Here is a 21802-nt window from a genome sequence, read left to right on the forward strand (position 1 = left end):
TTTAATATATGTATAGATATAATGTATATCTAAGTGTATATCAAAAGTTATGTATTAAAAAAGTAAAATATTTTATAATTTAAAATAGAGAGTGGCGTCCACTGGGATTGAGTAAAAGACATGACTACCCCTATAAACTCATTATGACATTGCTGAGACTATCTCCAACAGACCAAACCCAAATACAATATCCATTATAAGGATTGGATCACGCACAGTCGCTGCATCACCGACCCAAAATTTCCTTTCTCCAACAACAGCGAACCCAAAAAAATCTGCTGCTCCTCGCCCGCCCACACCACACGGACTCGTCTGTGGCGACGTGCCGCTCCATCACGGCCATCTCGCCGCTCCCAATCTCGCGCCCAGGTGCGGCGGCACGAGGACGCCCCTCCAGGCCCGACGCGACGGCGCGGGACAAGCACGCCCAGGCGCGGCGGTGCAGCGACGCGGTACGACGGCGTGGGTTGGTGGGCCCCAGGGGCACCACCAGCGCATGGGTTCTTCAGCGCAAGCAGGTGAAGGTGGCATCTCTCCCTTTCTCCTCTCTTTCCCTCCCCGGTGCCCAGGTCCAGCGTCGATCTGTGCTTCTCGTCCTTGATGGGGTCGATCCGAGGCCTCCACGACCGGATCTGGGGTCGCCATGGCCGGATCCAATGCCTCCATGGCCGGATCCGTCCTCCCGCGCCTGTGGCCGCGGCCATGGACTGCCGTGTCGTGGTTCTGCCACACTTGCGGCGCCGTCGAGGAGAGAGACGACGGAAAGAGGACGCATATGTGGGTTCCCTCTCTCCTTCTACACAAAATAGGTGCTCCCTTTGGCTATTCTGTTGGAGGCCGTTTTTTCACTGTGCCGAACCAAAAATGGATTTGGGTAGCGGTATGCGTGGCTTGTTGGAGACAGTCTGACCATTTGAGTTGACACGCTCATTAATGCATTGCTTGCTATCATGCCACACCAACAACAGAGTATTTTTTTGGAAAAACAAATCATCCAACTACACCAACTTTTCACATTTTTCACGTGTACCTCCCAAACAGATCTTACATTATTTTCGAGCGACAAATAAAACACGCCTACACCCTGTTCGCTGGTTGGTGCTGGTGCTGGTTTAGACTGGCTGGTGCTGATTTTTTGTAAGAGGAAAATACTATTTGCTAGTTGAATAAGCCTGGTTGAAACCAACAAGCGAACATAGCGTTAGTGTCAAAAACACCAAACGCCACATACACTAAAAAACATCTAGACAAAGGGCTGCAGGCGCCATTTTTCTAACGCAGACGCCCGTAATGGCTAATAGCCACAACATTGCCAAATCACTTGAACCATTCACCGTCCATAGCCATACCACACTTGAACGCACCACTAGAGTAGGCCAGTAGCGAGAAGAGGAGTTGCCTGATCTTGACAAAGAACCTGCTCAACATGAAGATGATGATGGAGTATGTTTACAAGGTGGGACTCATATGTAGGGCTATAACGTTAAATATATTGGGACAATATTTGAATGCTAAAAGGTTAAATATTTTGGGATGGATGGGAGTAGAGAAATTTCTGTTGACTTCACATAATAATGACTTTATACAACCAACTATAGCATTATTAAAAAGACCACTTACAAGAGATAATTCACACTTTCTTCTATCAAACAATAATGTCAAAAACAATAAAAAAAACCAAGCACCTAACATATACTAGGATAAGTGAATAGAATTACTAGGGTCAGTCACCGACACACACTCACACATTTACGTCCTTTATTTTTTCATATTGTGACGGAGATAATTAGACCCCGCTAGGATAAGCTCTCAACGATTCTATCTCGAGCTGACATGCTACCGTACATGGTACCGTAGCTATACTGTTTATAAAACTATTTTTCTTGCTCCTTAAAATAATATGGAGCCGGTAAAACTACCTTTTATCCTCCGGTTTCGGTTTCTCAAGTTACTACATAGAGTCGGAGCCAGCGGGCGAGAGACGAGAACCCTCTCAAACGTGTCCTTATTACGTTGGTGAGGCCGATGGATACGCATAAACAATTTCAGTAAATTGCGAACCGTTGGAAAGAAATGCAATGCACGTGTAAAGCAAAAAAGAAAACCCTACCACTACCACTAGGCACTAGCTAGGTTAGCCACACACCTATATAATTAACAACACTAGAGAAAAAGATAGTATATGGCTGTTGCCTCCAACATGTTCCTTAACTTTTCGACGAGATAGATCAGCTAGCCGGCCTACAACCATGCATCGGCATCTAGCTAAGAAGCCTTTTCCGATGCACCTATACCATTATTACCATGTAATCCACATTTTACAACTAATCTAGCTTGTGATCCAGATATTCTTGATACGATTTTCAATGCACTAATTAACCTATTTTAGATTATATGAAAAGCTATCTACAACTTAGAAGTTTACAATAAAAAACTATAATAATAAGCCAGTTTCCATAATCTGAAGTGGATCTACATAGAACCTAATAAACTTTTAGATATCAAAGATCCAACCGCTATCTCTAGTAGAAGTAGATCATCCAGTAGTAGTTGACCTGACTCTAAGTAGCTCATGCATGTATGTATGCAATATGGATGCATGGCTTGTGGTCGATCGATCCAATCTTGCAGATGTCATGAATCAACTAGCCAACAACTAGAAAAGCTAATAAGATAGCCAAGGAACGCGCAGAAAGGAAGGGCAGGGACCAGCCTATCGATGTCCATCATCACTCACCATCAAACTAACTGCATGTTAAAAGTGTTGATCCAATCTTGCAGATCGCAGTTAGCCAATAACAGCCATGATGGAATGTCACTAAAGGCGAGTGCCAAGCAATATATGGGCAGCCATCATATCCTGTCCATGCATGCATACCATAAAGTTCGTTTCTATTTTTTCTTAAGAGCAGCCATGATGTGCCATAAAGTGATCTTTACAGATTTGTATAAAGTCTGATTCAACATTATGCACACAGTCCTTATAAGGTCTCGTTTGGTACGTCTTTGCTTCACTAATGAACACCCTTTTTTTTTCTTCGGCTGTTCGGCTCCACGAGCAGTTCCTTTGCCACTTTTCCCTTCTTTAGCTCTCTCTCTAAGCTAGTCGTCGGCCTCCGAGATGGTGAGGGTGTTGACTAACTCCAATGCCATGTGCAAGGCCCGCTGTTGTTGAGCTTCTCCTCAACGAGCTCCACCATTAGCCAATCATGCAAATAAAGCAGCATCATATTCGTGTGTTTCTTATGAAGAATTGAGGCATTTTTTTCTTCTGTCTAGGCCTCGTTTGGATCCATAGATTTAAATCCATTCTAATAATCATAGCTTAGACATAGATTAATTAAGCTAATATAGTCGTACGTGGAATATATTTGTATACTATTGTTGAACATATGGGAGACATACTTATGTGTTGCACTTCTACAGCAGCGGAGTGAGCCAAAGAACGTCTTATAAATTCGATGCAGAGTAGAAACAAAGCATGAGGATCTATAGAATCAATTTTCATCTCCCAACCCAAGAATTTAAGATAGACTTATATCTAAATGTTAGAAAGTTATGGATTGCCAAATTTCAAGCCAAATAGGTTGATCTATTAAGGATATTCTAATTTCTCTAAAATGAAAGGATCCAAACGACCCCTTATTTACTTTGGTTCTTGATTTGAATTTTAGCAGAGGATTAGTGCTACTGATTAACCTAGTCTAATGCATTTCTATGGATACGATGTCTGTTTTTTGAGTTTGTTTTGGTACGTTTCTGAATTTCTCCTCCAAAAATCTTTGATATTTTTAGGACTTAATTTGTGAATAGTTGTATTTTCTCGATGCATTTTGGCCAGAGTTTGCTCTCCCCATCTCCCAAATGTCAACCGAAAATATCAATGTGGTTTGGTAGGGTTTTCATTTGCAGACAATTGTTTCCGCCGTAGTGCATGGTTTTGGAGACCCTGCATCCAAGACCTTGAGGTTCTCCTCTTCCTTTTCCCCTTGCTACAGTTGTCCAGGGCGAAAAGTAGGCGACGCGCGTTTTCGGCGGCGATTTCGCCGGCCCCTTTCCTCTTCGGTGGCCGAGGAGGCGTCGGAGAGGGGAATGGGCCAGGGAATCGCCGTGCGGCTGTATATAGGGTAGGTGGGAGTCTACCTAGGTCCAGGGTTTGCTCGCCATCTACTGATAGCAGAGCTAGGGTTCGTCGGGGGGGGGGGTGTTCTTCTGCGGCATGCTTTTCCGGGCGGCGTTGGCGAGACGGAGGAGTCGACGACGCTGGAGAATAACTTCTCCCCACATCTCCTTCGTCCCGGCGGCGTTCTTCTCCGGCGCCTATGGCAACGTCGGGGAGTTCTGTACAGGAGTCCGGGGCTGGCGCTTCATCGTCTTTTCCAGGTGATGTTGTTGTTAGCCTTCTTTTGCAAGGATGTGGAGCTATATGTGGGTGTTGTGGTTGCTGGCCGGCCGGATCTAGCTCAATCCTCGCTCGGCGGCGGCGGTCGCTGGTGGCGTGCTCAGATCCGGGAGCTAGAGAAGTTGGGGTGCGGCCCCGGTCGATGGGTGGTCGCCGACGGCTTCATCCCGTTTCCCATGACGGGTGTCTACTTCGACTCCTTTCAAAGCCAGCGTGTGATGGGACTTTTCCAGCTCATGGTGGTGTTCGACTTCTTCTTCGCCAGCGGCGGCCGACGGCAGGGTGGTCGATCATGGATGGTTCGTGAAGCATCCAGGGCAATCGATGTAATTTTTTCTTGTTTAGGGTTCTTCGTGAAGATTGGCTAGGACAGTTGTCTCTGTATCCTATATGTACGTGTCTGTCTTTGTATGCACCCATGTGTGTTTTCCTTAATTAGAAATACAGATACGTATTATAAAAAAAGGGTTATTTAGATTCATGCCATTATAATTTTCGATGTTTGGAGAAACGACGTTACTATTCGTCTATTTTGAAGTATGTCATTACAATTCTTTGTTTCCCGCAAATATGCCACATAATACGTATGGACACGGCCTGGGCCCAGCTGCAAGCGTATACGAAGACGTATACTTCATCACGGCCTCTCTCTCATGTCACTAACACACGGGCCCTACATGTCATCTTCTTCTTCCTTGCCTCCTCATCTTCTCTTGCTGAGCGCGTTGGTGGCGATGGCGAGAAGTAGCAGCAGCACGCGGGTGAGCAGAGCTCGCGGCCTGGGCGGCGTGCGGAGGACGCGGCCGGCGCGGAGCGGGCGAACTGGGCGGCGCACGGAGCACGTAGTTGGGCTCGCGAGCTGCTTCAGCGGGCGTCCGAGTGCGCGAGCGGGAGCGGGGGTGCCGGTGGTGAGGCGCGAGCGGCCGTGGGCCATGTCTGCTGGCGTCTAGGAGAGGCCTAGCCGGAGCTCCTACCGGCCATGGCGTCGGTGTGGGAGGCCAGGCTCAAGGGGCTGCACATTTAGGCCAGCTGCTCGCCTGCCTCCTCACCGGCGCCGTCGACGTGCCCGTACCCATGCTTGGGCCAGCATCGGCGTGCTCCGAGGCGTGCTCATGTAGGCCATGCTCACCTTCGCGCGGCCATGGTGGAGCGGAGCTCCAGGCGCACGCGCTCGCCGTTGCCATGGCCAGCCGGGGGTGAGGCCGACCACCATCTGCGCGACAGCAGCCCCCCGGCCCCTGCACGCGAGTGGCAGGCGGAGGCATCGAGCACCCTGTCGAAGTACTCCTGTAGGTCATTCATAGCGTACAGCGACGACGAGATGCGCTGCTCCACCTTGATCCGCTAGAACTCAGCCATCTCGACGCCCTGCGTCGCGGCGGCGACCGGCTCCTCCGTGGTTCCAGCGTCTGGGACAGCGCCGTCGATGGCCATAAAGCTGTCCAGCGCCGGGAACTGGCCGAACGCTGAGTCAAACATCCATGAATCAAACTCCTCGGCGCCCGCGGTGGCGAACTCCGGCCGGTACACCTCTCCGGCGTCCAGTGCGCCGATCCGCCGTGCTGCATGGCCATGGTGTCGTCGTGCTGGAGCTGGAGCTGGAGTTGCTGCTGCTGCTAGAGCCACCACCACAAGCACTATTCGTGCTATTGCTATTGCTATTGCTTGTGGTGCGAGAAGGGGAGTTCGACGCCTGCTGCTTGGCGGCGGCGGTGGCGGCTACGGAGGAGCTCGCTGCGGCGGCCTTGACCTTCTTGATCTTCTTGTGGTGGAGGAGCCCACGGATGCGGACGGCGAGCGGGCAGTCGGGAGAGATGCGCGGCGCGAAGTTGGTGCGGGCATCGCTGCCGCGGAGGAGGCGGGCGGCCTCGTCGTAGGCCTTGGCCACGGCCTCGGCGGTCTCGAAGGTGCCGAGTCACATGCGGATCTTCTATGTGGTGTCCTTGATCTCCGCCACCCACCGACCCGAGGGGCGCTGCCGAACGCCGACGAACTTGCTATGGTTGTTGCTGCCCTTCTTCCGGCCCCGTGGCTTGGACGACTTGGCCTGCGCCACCACCTCCTACTGGTAGTAGTAGTAGTAGCTGCTCTGCTCACCCCCATGCTGCTGCTGCTGCTCGGCCACGTGCTGCTGCTTCTTCTCGGCATCGTCATCGACGCGGTCAGCAAGGGGAGATGAGGAGGGAAGAAAGAAGAAGATGACATGTGGGGCCCGCGTGTCAGTGATAGGAGAGAGAGGTCGTAATGAAGTATACGTCTTCATATACGCCTGTAGCAGGGCCTAGGCTGTGTCCATACGTATTATGTGGTATATTTGTAGGAAACGAAGAATTGTAATGACATGTTTTAAAATAGATGAATAATAATGGCGTTTCTCCAAACATCGAAAATTATAATGGCATAAATCCAAATAAGCCCCCCCACACACACAAAAAAAAAGGAGCCCATATGGCGTGGCCCATGGGGGCGCCACCCTCCTGAGCCTAACGAGCCAAAAGGCCGAACGCCCTTGAGCCCCAATTTTGCTCTGGCTGGCCACCATAGGCTAACAACAATTTTGCGAAAAATGACCCTTTATTTTACTAATTTCTGCATACGCCAAAAAGGTACACTGTACTACAACAGATTAGTACAATTTATGTTTTAAAAAGTTTCTTCATCCTGCAGATTCTTTCTGCATCTTTCTTGGAGGCATTATTTTAGCTTCACTTTTTTCCAAAAAAAAAAGAAACTATGTACCTTATGTATATCTATTTTTTGTCTAGACCTCCAAAATGCAATGACAACACTGTTATTTGCACTCTAGTCCTTGAGTTTTAAACAAAATTATGATGCATAATGTTTACCTATGCAAATATTTTTTGGGTGAATTAAGAGTTTGTATCGCAGTGTGAAATACCGCACTGATTTGATTTTATCTCATGGAAATTAAGTCTCCGTACCCTATGTTTTCTGGAAATCCACCACGTTCCATATGTTTGAGAAATAGCAATCCCACTGAGACATGCAATTTTTATGTTGTTTTAAATATTCCAAAGTCTCCTCAATTAAGCCACTTAGCGCTGCAAAGGCCAAATGTGCTTAATTCGTCAAGCAGAATGATACGCAAATTCCTCTAAGTAATTATCTTACCAATTCGATATAATATATAACAAAAGGTTTGAAAACCTTTGTATATTGAGCATGCACATAGTAACATCATAGCTACTATTGCATGATGTACACCGTGTTTATGACAAAAGTAATTATCATGAACATACCCAATAACAACTCTAGAATAATGATCTTCACCAATATTTTTTTTGTTATTACCTTTAAAATATTGGTCCCGTAGTTTAAGCGCCCTATTCGCTTGGCTTATAAGCCATACTTTTTCAGCCAACGAATAGTATTTTTCTCTCACAACAAATCAGCCAACGATACTTTCAGTCATGGCTTATCAGCCAAGCGAACAGGGCAAAGGTCTACGCTATGTTTGTTTTACAGGAATGCTATACAACACATGTGTGTTTCTTGGTTTGTTGGCACATGGATTTTGTGTCCGTCGGATCGTCTCGCGCGCGTCTGCTGGACGTTGGATGTGGTCTGCTGTCTTTGCCTCTGACCTGTGGACCTAGATGTTGGCGCTAGTTTTGATTTTTGGGAGTCGCGCCCGATTCAGTGGCGTCTGTCCCCCACCCCCCCCACCCCCACCCCATTTCCATTCAGGACTTTTTCCATTTCATTTCGGCTTCTTCCAGGCGACTCCAGGCGACGCGCCGCTCTCCTTGGGCGGCCGACCGGCGAGCTTTCCCTCCCAATCTCCCAGTGACCCAGTCCTAGATCTGCTGCTCCTCTATCTCCTCCGGCTCCCTGGCAGCCTCCCACCACGTGTGGAGCACCGGCTGCGGTGGCATTGGCGCTGGTGCATCCCCTTCTCCTTCCCTTCAGCACCACAGTGGCCCCCAATGGAGGAGCGGCGCACGCGCTGCAGCGGCAGGGGAGCAGCGTGCGCGGGGTAGCGGCGGTGGAGCAGTGCACCCTAGCGGTCGTCCCTTGTATGTGCTCGCTACATCTCCTTCCTGTTTGCTGCTCTTTTGCTCATGTGTGTACTCGATCCAATTTCTTAATGCGGCGTAGATTGTGTGGATCCATATGGTGAGGGCATGCACATGGATGGAGATTTGTGTGGGTGAGGTTCGAATGCGTCTAGGGTTTGTGCTATATTTTACTAGAGCGATTTTTGGTGAAGTTTTTTTGCAAATGGGGTGGTGTTCTGTTAGTCCTTATTAATTAGGGTTTGGTGTTAATTAGGGTTTGGTTTGATGGATTGTTCTAGTATTTGATGGGGTATTTGTGGTTGATTGAGGACAGGTAGTGGGGATTTGTTTAAAAACGAAAGGTCATAGGGGAGGAGACAACAAGATATAGTGACGGGGAGGGACAGCTTGATAGGGATTGTATCTTTCAAGTAAACAATCATGTACTGCTACTTACACTCATACCAAATGGTGCTTTTGCATATCCTGGTGGGGGCTTACATCAAATTCCTGGGGAATGCACAATCTGATGGGATGTAAGGTAAAATCGTTTAGTGGTAGTCAAAATTAAATGGACATGTTTAGTTTTGCTATGCTATTTACCTGTCATTGTTTGAGATCTTGTGCTTTCTTTCTTGATATACGCAACATGTTCCTATTTGGTGCCCATAGCTTAGGCCTGCAGTAATATTGTATTTGTTAGCCTAGCACTGCCTATGGGTTGCCGACTTGTTTCAGCTCATATGCTGCGGTGTTGTTTGCTACTTATCAGCCTGGTGGCTGTTGTGTGGATAGCCTACTGGGTACGTTGCGAGCCTTGCTGATTTCTGGCCTATGAGGCTATGATTGGCTATACAATATAAGTTATTAAATGTTTAGGTGCTGCTCTCATTTGTGTGCTTTCTTCCCAGTAGGTTCAGCCTTCCTGTTCCCTTTGACACATAAGTTTTGGTTGGCTCTGAGCTGCAATTTGTGTGTTGCTTACCACTAAGTCCAGTTCGTTCGTTCCCTTTGAGTTCATAATTTCAGTTTACCTGTGAATTTCTATATTGTCAGACTGTCAAGATTTATGTTGCTTTCTTTGATATCTTTGGTTGCTTCCTGGAGGTTGTTTGCCAATTTACAAGTTCATGTATGGCTTGCCTTCCATTCTTTTTTTGTTCATTTCAGATTCAGATACTAATTCTGATTTACAGTGAGTTATTCGATAACTTGATGAGTTTAAAATTTTCTTTTTGTATGGTACTGAACTTCCATCAGAGTACGGTTCTATGTTCAACACAGACCCCATCAGAGTGAGTTATTCTTTTTTTGCTCCTCCTACCTTCAATTTTTTTTCATTTGGCTTTTGTTTTTTAGTGTGGATTTACTTGATCATCTGGATACAAAACAAAACCTTTATGTAGCCTGCGCTTGTGTTGTGTTTAGGCCTGGCCAGTGCCTGGTGCTTGAGTCGATAGAATGTGTGTTTGTGATTTGCAAGTTTGGATTGACGAAGCAGCAGCTTGGTGTGCATGGCCACCTATGATTTGCAAGTTGTTTATTTAGCTCCTAATATTTACGCATTGCGATTCATTTCTCCGTGTCGTATTCACACCCCTGTGATCTGTTGGCGATTTTTGTGTGACATTTTTGTGGATTTTTCATGGAATATAGATCCTGCTTTCTACCACATTTGTCCGTGGAATATAGATTTGTGATTGGTTTTATTGTTGTACATCAAGCTTGTTGATGGCTAGTTGACATCCTAAATTTTTAACTGAATTTAGGTGCAGAGATCCAAGGCTTGGAGGAGGGTATCCACTGAAGGCTGTCAGCAAGGTAATAATATTGTTAAGCCTGCTTGTTGTGTGCTCGAGTGAAGCTTTTATTTTGATTTCATTGTTTCTGATCCCATGTTGAAATCAAAATAGTGAAACTTTATTTTGATTTCATTGTTTCTGATCCCATGTTGCAGTGAAGTTTTTGGCTCTGCTTGTGTTTTTCTCTTTTGTTGCTGATGATCAGTTGATGCTTATTGGTTTGTAGTAGTTTAATTCTTCTGGTTGGTACTTGGTAGTAGTAGTTCAATTTTCATGTATATTACTGTAATGTTGGTCATAGTCTAATTTTATTAGTAGTGAGTCCTATCTCGTCGTAGCTTAATATTTCCCTGCATATGGTGAACTTTTTTGGAGGATGGATTTCATGTGGATATCTAGTAATTATTGTAGCAAGTCCTATCATTTCTGTCTCTTGTATGTTTGTATGTACGGTCAAAATAATTATTTTAAGAAAAGTGCTCCAGTAATCCCTTCTCAAAAATTAGAACTGACCCTAAAGCATGCTTAATTGATTGGTTTATTTTGAATTACCTCCTGAGCCTGGCCCAGTCCCTTGCAATCCAATTCTTCACTTTCTCTTAGTTGTGGGGCACGATGGCTTGATCTGTGGATCAGACATGGCTGATAACCATGGTGATTCAATTTGGGACTAGAGCACTGAAAATTTGTTGGCCTACGAGGACAGTTTGTTGGACACCACCAGCAGATGACACTCTATGGTGGACAAAATCCATACTTCTGTTCACCTTTTGCCTATATGGATTTCATTCTTAAACTTCCTTTTACTTTGCCACTCAGTGCTCATTTGAGGCTGTGGTTCCAAGACTATTAGCTTATTGCAATCTGTGTGAATGAGTCAGTGACATTAGGATGTGTGCGCTAGAAACTCTGCCACCTGCATACCTCTGCACTCGCCAAAGAAAGCTGTCAACTTTTTTTTGGGGGGGTGGGGTGGGGGTGGTGAGGACCACAATGGGTTAGTGAGGATGGTTTCATTGTCGTACATCAAGCTTGTTGATGGCTAGTTGACATCCTAATTTTTAACTAAATTCAGGTGCAGAGATCCAAGGCTTGGAGGAGGGTACCCACTGAAGGCTGTCAGTAAGGTAATAATATTGTTAAGCCTGCATGTTGTGTGCTCGAGTGAAGTTTTTATTTTGATTTCATTGTTTCTGATCCCATGTTGAAATCAAAATAGTGAAACCTTGTTTTCTCTGTTCTTTACTCTGAATTTTAAACCGGGTATCTGTATTGGCAAGTGTTGGGTGATTGGGATCAGTTAACTTGTGTCATATTTGGTAGGGTTTCTATAGAGGTCACGAGCATATTGGCATATGCAATTTGAGTCTTATTTCTAAGCCTTGATTCTCATTCAGAATTGAATGCAAGACTTAAAGTTATTTTATTGGTTGCACAGGATATTTTTAACTTGTTATTTTATTGTATAATAGTCGTTTCCTGATATTAAAAAAACTGTCAACAAGAAAGAAATTTTAATTGATATATTGATGCCTGCTACTTTTTTGAACCATGAAGCTGTGACTGCTTAATTATGGAGGTAGAATGATGATGAACTAGTTATCTTGGTTATTTTTATCATACAGTGTTTAGCAATAGCTGAGGGTATATATGTTTGATTGTTTAGTGTGCTGACGCAAACTTTATAGTTTAACCTATAACCTCTGCATTAGTTCTCTCTTTTTTTGGCTGAATGGAGTATCAAAGAAATGTTTGTATTTTATGACAGATTTTGCTCTGTGAGGTCTGAATGAGTAGGTTCGTGTTTGTTTTGGATTTGTGGCTATGTTGACTGTTAACCAATCCGAGTGTCTTGCCATCGAAACTTGGTTTGTTGCCTGAAATTTGTGGAGCAATCAGAATAGCATATCATGGTATGAATAATACTGATGAACACATAATCATGTCCTATTAAGCATCCAGCAAGAACACATCTTGGTAGCCTACTGAAGTGAACCTTAAGCTATCAAAATCACGCCTCATTGGGTATTGTATTTCCTAAGATAGCACAAGGTGATGTAAAAACTGAAAGACTATTGGAATTTGTATCTCTTTATATGATTCTATTAGCATTGGAATCTAGATTGGTTTCAAACATTTTGCTTGAGTATCATTGTTTATCACACTAGATTATAACCTATTAGTGCAATAGTGCAATTATGGAATGTTGTTTTAGCAAAAATTTGTGATCTGTGATGAAATAAAAGATAGATCAAGTAATTTGATAGGTGATTGGGCCTTACAAAATTAGTCCTTTATCTTCCTTGTTCCCTTCCAATGCTTGTGATACGGGGACAAACCAATGTTGTGTGGTTAGTTTCTCACATTTGCCAATTTCTTACTCTGTTTGAACATGGTGGTGATACGGATTCCATCCTACTGTCATGGCCTTTCTAGCAGAAGAGGTTCTTTGATGATCTGTTTAGTTATCACATTTGACTGTAGTTACTTTTTCACTGCACAATACAACAAATTGTGCACTTAAGTCTGAAAAATGATTACAAGTTGGAGTAATGCATTCAAAGCGCTGGAGATTGGAAAAAAATTATAAGTTCAATACCAGTTGATGTTATCTATCCAAATAGTTGCCGTGATTAAGGACATGCTTGTTGAATATGAGAACATGCTTGTTGATGGTTGAATATGAGAAGGCTGCAATGAAACTATGCTGGACATGTAACTTGTGCTCCTTTTCCTAGAAGAATTCGCTATGGTTGAATATGAGAAGGCTGCCATGGTATTACTAACTCAGTTGTAATGGCTACACTTACCTTCTCATTAGTTCACTATGAGTAGTAATAGGAATAGAGGACATGGGGAGATTTGTGATGATTCTGTGCCGATAGTTTTTTCTAGTCTGAACCTGTAGTGTTAGCACAAAGTAGTGTAGAGCTAGTTCAGTTGTAATCCTGTACTTATGTTATTTCTTTATTTGTTCTGTAAGCTTCCAATATGTTGACTATAGCTTTAATATTTTCATCTTTGATCAGTTTGAGTTTAGATGGACATGCGCATGCGGACCTCATTCATGTCCCCCTGTTATTCAATCGTCAGCTCCTCGCGTTGAAAGGGAACCTATTTTAGTAGAGTTGCCTTTGAAAGACGACGATGTCTGTGCTATCTACTTGGTTGTCTTAGATATCAGAAAAGAGGACTGATGACGAAGCTGCTTTAGAGGCTGCCATGGAGACACTAAGGGTGCTACCTTGTATGCATGTCTTCCACTAAGATATGCATTTTTGAGTGACTTGGTAGCGATAAGTCGTGCCCTCTGTGCCGATATTGGTATCCTAGTGTAAACGATGGTGATGATGTTGAGTTGTAGTTTGGTTAGTTGATATTATAAGTATTGGTTTTTTTATGAATACCAGCTATTGCTGGCTTGTAATTATTATATTGAACTATGATATATAATATATTTGGCTCTAGTTATTCCAGTGATCTTAGTTCATTTTTTGTCCTAAAATTCATGTCATTGAGTTGTTTGGAGTTTCAGGTTATTTTTTAGGAAGGCTCTCAGTTATTTTTATTTGTTCTGTAAGCGTCCAATTACTTTTCGAGCTAGTTGTTTTGATTCTTCTTTTATTGGCTGCAGCTAGCAATGAGGTCATTAACCAATTTTTTTGTTATGTTATGTAGCCATGGATGATGATGAGTTTCTTTCTGATGCTGATTCTGGAAATGGTGAGAGTGAGGATGACTTTGCTATGAACTCTAAAGAAGACAACAACTCTGATTCTATGAATGTTGGCGAGGTACTAAGTTCACTTGATTTTGTTTTGTTTGTGCACCTTGTGTATTATAATAATATGATATATGTTGTTGCCTTTTTTAGGATCGAAACCCCACAGATGATGATATTGATACTGCTAGAGATGCTGAAGACTTTCAAGCATGTGCATGAAGCCTTATCTGGAGTATGTTCTGAAATTTAGTGTGGTGAAGATTCCTGTATTTAAATTGTAGCGCAATTGTCTGATATAGACTAGTTAAAAAATTCTTAGGCCTAGGGAAAATCATTTTTATGTTAATATTTTGTCTAGTACTTGACGTCTAGTTATCTAGGTACTATTGTTCTCTTTAAGGCAGAACAGTTGGAAGAATGATAATATATTTACACCCTATCTTTTGTAGTGTGATGTAAGCCATTTATTTGTTTTTTCTTATAGTTTGCTAAGTTTGTTGGCAACAAAGGGAAATCAAGACGGTCTGGCGTCCATACGCGTTCTGGAAAGGTAAATTCAGTACCTAACTAATCTTCTTTTTTGTTTGTCACCATGTTTACTGAATTCAGTAGCTTAACTAGAATTTTTATATTATTTTTTTGCATCGGTTTTCAGATTAACAGAACTGTCAGAGGTAGGGGTAAAGGGAAATCAAGTGCTGCTGCAAGTACATCAGAGAGAGCATCCTCTAGGTTCAATAGTAAGTATTTTGGAGAGATAATTGTCAAATTGGATGAGCATAAGAAGAAGATTATTCGGGATCAGGGTTTCGGTATCTTGCTAGAGTATGATGGTTGTTCTGCACCTAGAGGCTTTGTGCAGTGGATAGCAGATCAAGTTGATTTGAATTGCTGTGACATAGTTGTTGGAGGGAAAGTGATCCCCATTTTCTATAGAGGCAGTTCATCTTTTCTTGGGCCTTCCAATAGGTGGTGAAGACATTAGGGAAAATCATAATGACTCTACAAAGACCAAGTTTCTTTCTAAAATCGATGAGGCTTCTCTGCCCCTGATCAAGACCTTTGGCGAGAAGTTGTTAGGTGACACTTTGTCAGATGATGATGTGTTTCGGTACTTTATGGTTGTTGCTCTAGTCCACTTTTCTGTGTGCAAACTCTAAGTACTCTTCCTAGCCCATAGTACCTTGGTGCTTTGATTGATGTATCTAAGGTGAAAGAATGGGATTGTTGCAAGTTTGTGTTTGAATGGCTGTTTGCTTCAATTTCAAACTACAGAAAGAAGAATAGAAGCACTATTGGTGGCTGTAGATACTTTCTTGCTGTAAGTGTTTTTGTGTTGCTCCTTTCTTCTCTGTATTCTATTGTTTGTCGTGGATATGTACCCTATTTTAGTGATGTCTTTGAAATCTTTTGTAGGCTTATTATCTTGATTTTGTCAACTTTGGAAAACGTAATGAGCTCCCCCCAAATCTACCAAGGATCCTCTGTTCGAAGGGCTCGATGATTAACACATATGCTTCTTATGATCGTGTGTCTGGTGAGAAGTATGGAAAGCGCCCAGTAAGTGTTGTCTAGTTATATCACCGCCAAACTATGTGATGATTTCATTGTTTTTTAGTTCTCTTGTTGTATTACATGTTGTATTACATGACACATACATCTCTTGTTGTTTTTGAGATCACTGGCTGACTTGAATACATTTTGTGTAGGTGAAATCCATTGAGGACACTTGCTATGCAGAAGCATACCTACCGGCAGATGCTCATGATTCCTTTAGGAATACTCTGGATAAACATTGTGATTTTATCCAGTATAGAGGTAGGTGCCTTGTCCAGTATGTTTATGAGTATTCTTCTATATTGAAAAATACATGATTCATATGGTACTATTAACTTGACATTACAGGACAAAGATGCTATGTGCTGAGCTTTTCAAAAACCACTTGACAAGCCTTGGCTATAGGAGTCCCTGGCACACTTGTTGCCAAAATGTTCAAGTACATACATGAGCGTTATTGTCATGCCAGCTGACCCACCTGCTGAGGCTCAGAATTCTAATGCCAGAGTGGCTTCTCCAGCACATGATAATGCTGATGATGGAGGTGTTGATGCTGTGCCTGCTGAAGATGAAGCCCCAATGCCTTCTCCAGCAGATGGTATTGTTCCGGAAGATGTCTTGGATCCGAGAATGGCTGCTGTTAGAGGTAAAACTAGCTGTGAAAGAAGTTGATGCTGCTACTGGTATATGATGGCATTGTGGAAGATGTCCATCTCAAGGAAGAAGCTTCTATGACTGAGAAAATGGAATCAGATGGCTTATACAATGCTTCTGGTACTAAGTATTGTGCTGCTTCTTAGCCAACTGAGATTCTTCCTTCGACTAACTCATCTGGTCATGGTAGATGAAGTGTTCTAGTTTCATTTGTTTCAGCATTGAATTAACTTTTGTATATCTTGTTCATACTCTTTATGCATATTTTTCATGTGCAGAATCAGGTGCAATGAATCAGAAGAGGAAAAAATGCATCATCCCTAGTCAACTAAAATTCTTCCTTCCAATGACTCACCGGCTCTAGGTAGATGAAGTGTTCTGTAACATTGGTTCAACATTTAGTTAACTTTTGTATCTCTTGCTCATATATATATTTTTGTATATTTCAGGTGCAGCTTCAGGTACAAGGAATAGCAAGAGGAAAAGCAAAGCATCCCAATCTTCAAGTCCTGACAGTGTAGGCTCTATGAGTCGATGAAGACTCTCTACAAGGCTTCGCAAATCCCCCCTCAGTCGCACAAAGGTTGATAATGCTAGAATTGGAGGTACGGCGGACAATCCTGTAATTGTTGAGGAAGTCCTAGTGCAAACTTCTAAAGGTGCAAGTAAACAGTCTGAAGCTTCATCTAAAAGTGAGTATGTGTTTGTCAATGTTGTTTTTATTTTTGATGGATGACACTAGAAGCTGAATGCTTATCCATGTGATAGTGTGCTCTGGTCTTCTCTTATGTCTTATCCTGCAAGACAGTACTAAGGCAGTGATCAAGTAAAGGAAATATCCTACTGACTGGACTTGTTACATCTATTTTCCATTATTCAGGAAGGCAAAACAACTAGTGGAGGTGCTGCTCCCCCTCGATTCCTATGGTTCAGGAAGGTGAAGCAACTAGTGCAGCAGCTGCTGCCCCCTCGATGAGTACGGTTGAGAAGGCCCCAGGTTTGTTCTGCTAATGAAAAAGATGCTTAACAAATCTATGATATATGAACTAGGCACATGTTTGAGCATGGTCTCTGTGTAGGACAATCAGGAGAAGCGCCTAGTCCAAAGAATCCTATTGGTTATCTGAGTGGTCATGGTCTTTGTGGAGTGAAGAATGCCCAAGCTGCTTCAAGTGCTATTCCTCATGTTTCAGATCAAAAAAGTATCCCCTGTAGTTCAAAAGAAATTGAATTGGATGAAAATACAACTCCTGCTCTGGATCTTAATGGTTAGTACCTATTTTGTAGATTGCATTCTCTTTAGCAGTAAATTGCACTTTTGAAATTCTTAACGGTTAGCAACTTTTTAGATTGCACTTTTATTAGCAGTAAATTTCACAATTGAAATAAAGCAATTATGGTATTTGACATGTGCAATATCCTTTGTTGTCACCTGTAATTTTCAATCTTCTTTATCCATTTTCTTTTTTATTAACCAGGAAAAGCAGCTGTTGAGAAACCTTGTATAAAGAATAAGGCTCCTTACTTTAATAGTCCTAGCATTCCATCTTTTAGAATGTTTGAATCTAAGGATGATTTGGGAAATTATGTTGAAGACCCTAAACTTGTGGCGTCCTGTTGGTCCATTATCAGGTGCTAGTACAGCTTATCCTATTGATCGAGTGATATCTAGGATTCGACGTGTTGTATCCAATGACATGCATGAAAAAGTCAATTCTGTGGTAATATGTTTGTAACTTGTTTTTTTAATTCGTGGTTGTAATATGTTTGTCTTATTCACTATACTATAGCACCTGATTTATTTTCACTTTTTGATAGGTTCAATCTAAGAGCAGCTTCTACTTCCAATTTAGCCCTGGACCAGAAAATTAGACTTTTATTGATTGGATGAGTTCTAATCCATTTGGTCCAAGCGGTAGCGTGAGCAATCATGAAACTGTTGAGACTGAGAGAAATGACAATGTTGAAACTGTAAGCTTGTTCATTAGATTGGATCAATTTTGTATTGTGACATATCTTGTGATCTCTTTTATGTAACTAATATCGTAGTATTTCTTGATTAGGATCTTGTGCGTATGGAGTCTTTACCTTTTACTAAGACTCCTGAAGAATCAATTGCTCCTGTTCCTCTAGCTGAAATCAGCCCTTCTGGAGTACACAATTGTTAGTAGTTGGGGCTGCTCTCAATCATGTAATAGCTAGTACAAGTAGTTGTAGTAGTATCCATGCTCTAGTGTACCATAGCGGTACTAGTGCTGTATATATTGACAATAAAGGCAATAGAAGCATTTCTATTGTCCCCTTCTTTATACCTCTTAGCCGTGTTTGTTTGTGTGCTTGTTTGTTAGATATTTGGAGAATAGAATGAAATAGTCTGAACCCTATTATGTCAATTTTTAGTTTATGATTTTCAAACAACTTTATGTTTTTTCTTGATTTTGCAGGCACCTACACCTCTTCCTATCCTATCGAGGTGGGACTTCTATTTCTGCAAAAAGTATGGGAAGCAATGGTTTATCAGACGACTCCTGAGTCCTTTTCAAACCAAGGTCCTTGGTACTCTTCTAGTGCAAAGTTGGTTGTTCATCGTCCTAGGAGGACAAGTGATCCCAAGCAAATACAAGTTGAGCCCTTATATGATGCCTCATTCGAAGATAATAGTCTCCAGACTTGAAACTGACATATATGAGGTTGTTTTGAAGATGGCAGAAACTGAACATTCCAAGTAAGTGTTCAATGTTTACAACGTCCTTAGCGTTTTCACCACTCTTGAGTACACTTGAATCAAGTAATTATGAAATGTTTTCATTTGTTTTAGTCTTGCTAGTAATCGATTATGGGCAAGTGGTTGTGAAATTAAGTGCACTTGCAAGTTCTCTTAAGCCTCAAGGAAATGGTCCATTACTTTGTAGTGAATGCTTTGTGCAGATTGTTATTCCATAGGAAACACCCTAAGAATTCTTACAAGCATTATTTATTCTCTAAAGTTGGTGTAAGTGTCATTTGTTTCTCTTTTTTTCTCAATTACATGTGGTAACTATATCAAATAAAATAATATTGACCAATCTGTTTTTGTAGGACTATTTTATTGGAAATCACGGACCCTAATGATAGCAAGGAGAAGGAGCTATATGATAATGCAGTGAAATGCTTTAAGGGTGCTGGTCGTGCAAGGTCATTAGCATATAGCCAATATGTGAGTAACACATCCTTTTAGTTTTTTAAGCTTTAGCACATATGTTGTGTGCATTATAGTTGTGCTAATAATCTCTTCTTTTTCATTTTGTGTTATTTTGTCAGCTTTATTTTCCAATTCTCTTCCATGATTGGTGGTATGTGGTTGTTGTGTATATCACTCGAAGATTGATTGTAATATTGGATTCCTGTACTCTACATTTTGGAGCAGACTCACATTTCCATAAAGCTGTCCGTGATGAATTTGTAAGTAGCAGCAACACATGGATTCACATCATTTTGTTTGAATGCAATGTGAAATTTTATTCACATAAGGAAAAAAATATATCTACACCGTAATTATTTTCTCTACCTGCTTTTAGATACCAAACTTGACCACAGTCTGGAGTGAAGTTGTTCAAATTGACTTTGGGTTCCATGGATATGAAGTTATCTATGCAGATGTACCTCAACTAGACTAAGAAGTAGGTAGTGTATAGTCTTTTTATTTTTTTAGATCATATTCATTTTGTGTGGTGCTTATAATATTCTGTCTTGTCTTTCTCATATCTTGTTTCAGCTTTAGCAATGATAGTGGTATCTTTGCGATGAAGAATCTAGAGCTTTGGGAGCTAAATGTCTATTTGATGGACAAGTTTTCTGAAGCTGATATTGGGCATCTTCGTATCAAGTACGTCAATGACATGATTTTCAATGAATACAATAGTTCTGATGATGGTAGATCTAAAGTGATGAAATATGATGCTGAGGTAGTACTAGTTGCAATGTCACTTTGTGTATTGTTCCATCATGTACTCAATTGATTTTTGTTTCTAATATCTTTTTTCTCAGGTCTACGAACAAGTACTATAAGAGAGCATGACCTGCGTGTTGTGTTTGGATCTTGTGTTTAGGTTCCTGTCATGTAGTGTGTAGGTTCATGTTATGAGTGCATGGTACTTTATAAAGAAGCAGCTATGTTGATGAGAATAGTTGGTGCTCAAATGGTTGTAAATATTAATCTACAGTCAAGAGGTTAAACTAAAGTGAATGATAATATTTGGTACTATTTGCATCTGCAACAAGATGCATGTTTTGTTTGGATGTTTGATGTTAACTGTTTGTTTACCATTATACTAAGTTTATGTCTTTTGCTGGCTTGAAAGTACATAGTTGTTTTCCATGCATTCCAGACTTGCTTTCTCTGTTAGTGTGTCTTTGTTGTCCTCTATGTGTTAGTGTAGTAACATTTGATAGCAAAGACAAGGACAAGCATGAGGTTTGTGGAGGTTCCTCTTGTTCTTCTAAAGATGACGGTCTGATCCGGTTAGTGTGTGCTTTCTCTATTTTTATGTGCTACTCGTTTGTTATTCTATTATTGAGCACAGAAGTATTGCTTGTTACATCATCTGCATTTGTTGGTGTGATATGTGCTGCTCATTTTGTTCCACACCAGGCACCAAACCATCAAGGGCGTTTGGATTGCCAAGGCTGTTGGGATCGAGCCACTGTTTGGGAACATTTCAGTGGAGAAATGGCTGCAAGTACAACTTTCACCTCTCCTCGCTCTCTCTCGTCCGTCCCCTCCAGGTCCAGCACATCTTTCTCATCAAATTGTGTTTTCCATGTTCGACATTACTAATTGACTATTGTGGTCCTCCCCCTATAGTATGTTATTGTGTTCTCTTGTGCATTGTGCTTTACCATGACTCATCATGTGCTGATGGGTTGCCAAATTACAATTTGCAAGTACCTAATTTTCTATGTACTATGGCATTTAACCTATCAAGAAGAAACTGGACTGTGTTTAGCAATTAATAGTACTTGGATTGATTCACATGCAACATTAGTGCCGTTGTTAATTCTCCTGTAAGGAACTAAGGATCTTTGAGACTCAGGACTACTATACTATGAATAATGTTGCCAATAATATGCCATGTGGGTGATTAATGCATTTGGTTGCTTGGAGCTATACATGTCCCTTCGCCAGATTAGTCACTAGTTTACCACTCTGCTTGCTTGAATACAAGCAACTCATTTGAGCATCCATTATTTTTAGTGTAGTTAATTTGGTTTGAATTAATCATACCTGTTCTCTGTGTTGGGCAAAGATTTCCTCCGCGTCAACTTAAACTATACATAGTCAGTCATTTATAGTTTTCACAGATTTGGAATTTCTTATGTTTTAGGTTTACCACTGATGGGCAACTGATTACTATGGTTTTGCTAATGTTATCTATCGCTTATATACTAATATTTTATTCTTTTAGGATGATACAACTTTCGAGAAGCAGAGTGCTCTGTTTGCTCTTGCAGTTTTCAGACATTGTTATGATAAATTTGTGAGTTTCTATTTCACATATTACTACTTTACTAAAAGTTAAAATTTTGGTGAGCAGGGAGATATTTAATTATTATATGATCTACAGGTGGTGTCATGACATTAGGCGAGAACATGCTGCTAATAGGC

General features: G+C 41.9%; 1 pseudogene; it reads right to left on the minus strand.

Annotated features, from left to right (window-relative positions):
* Window positions 1-5527: 5527 nt before the first annotated feature.
* Window positions 5528-6665, minus strand: LOC136455279 (ethylene-responsive transcription factor ERN1-like; annotated as a pseudogene).
* Window positions 6666-21802: the final 15137 nt, after the last annotated feature.

This window comes from Miscanthus floridulus, chromosome 1 (genome assembly GCF_019320115.1).
Source record: "Miscanthus floridulus cultivar M001 chromosome 1, ASM1932011v1, whole genome shotgun sequence".
NCBI classification, from domain to species: Eukaryota; Viridiplantae; Streptophyta; class Magnoliopsida; order Poales; family Poaceae; genus Miscanthus; species Miscanthus floridulus.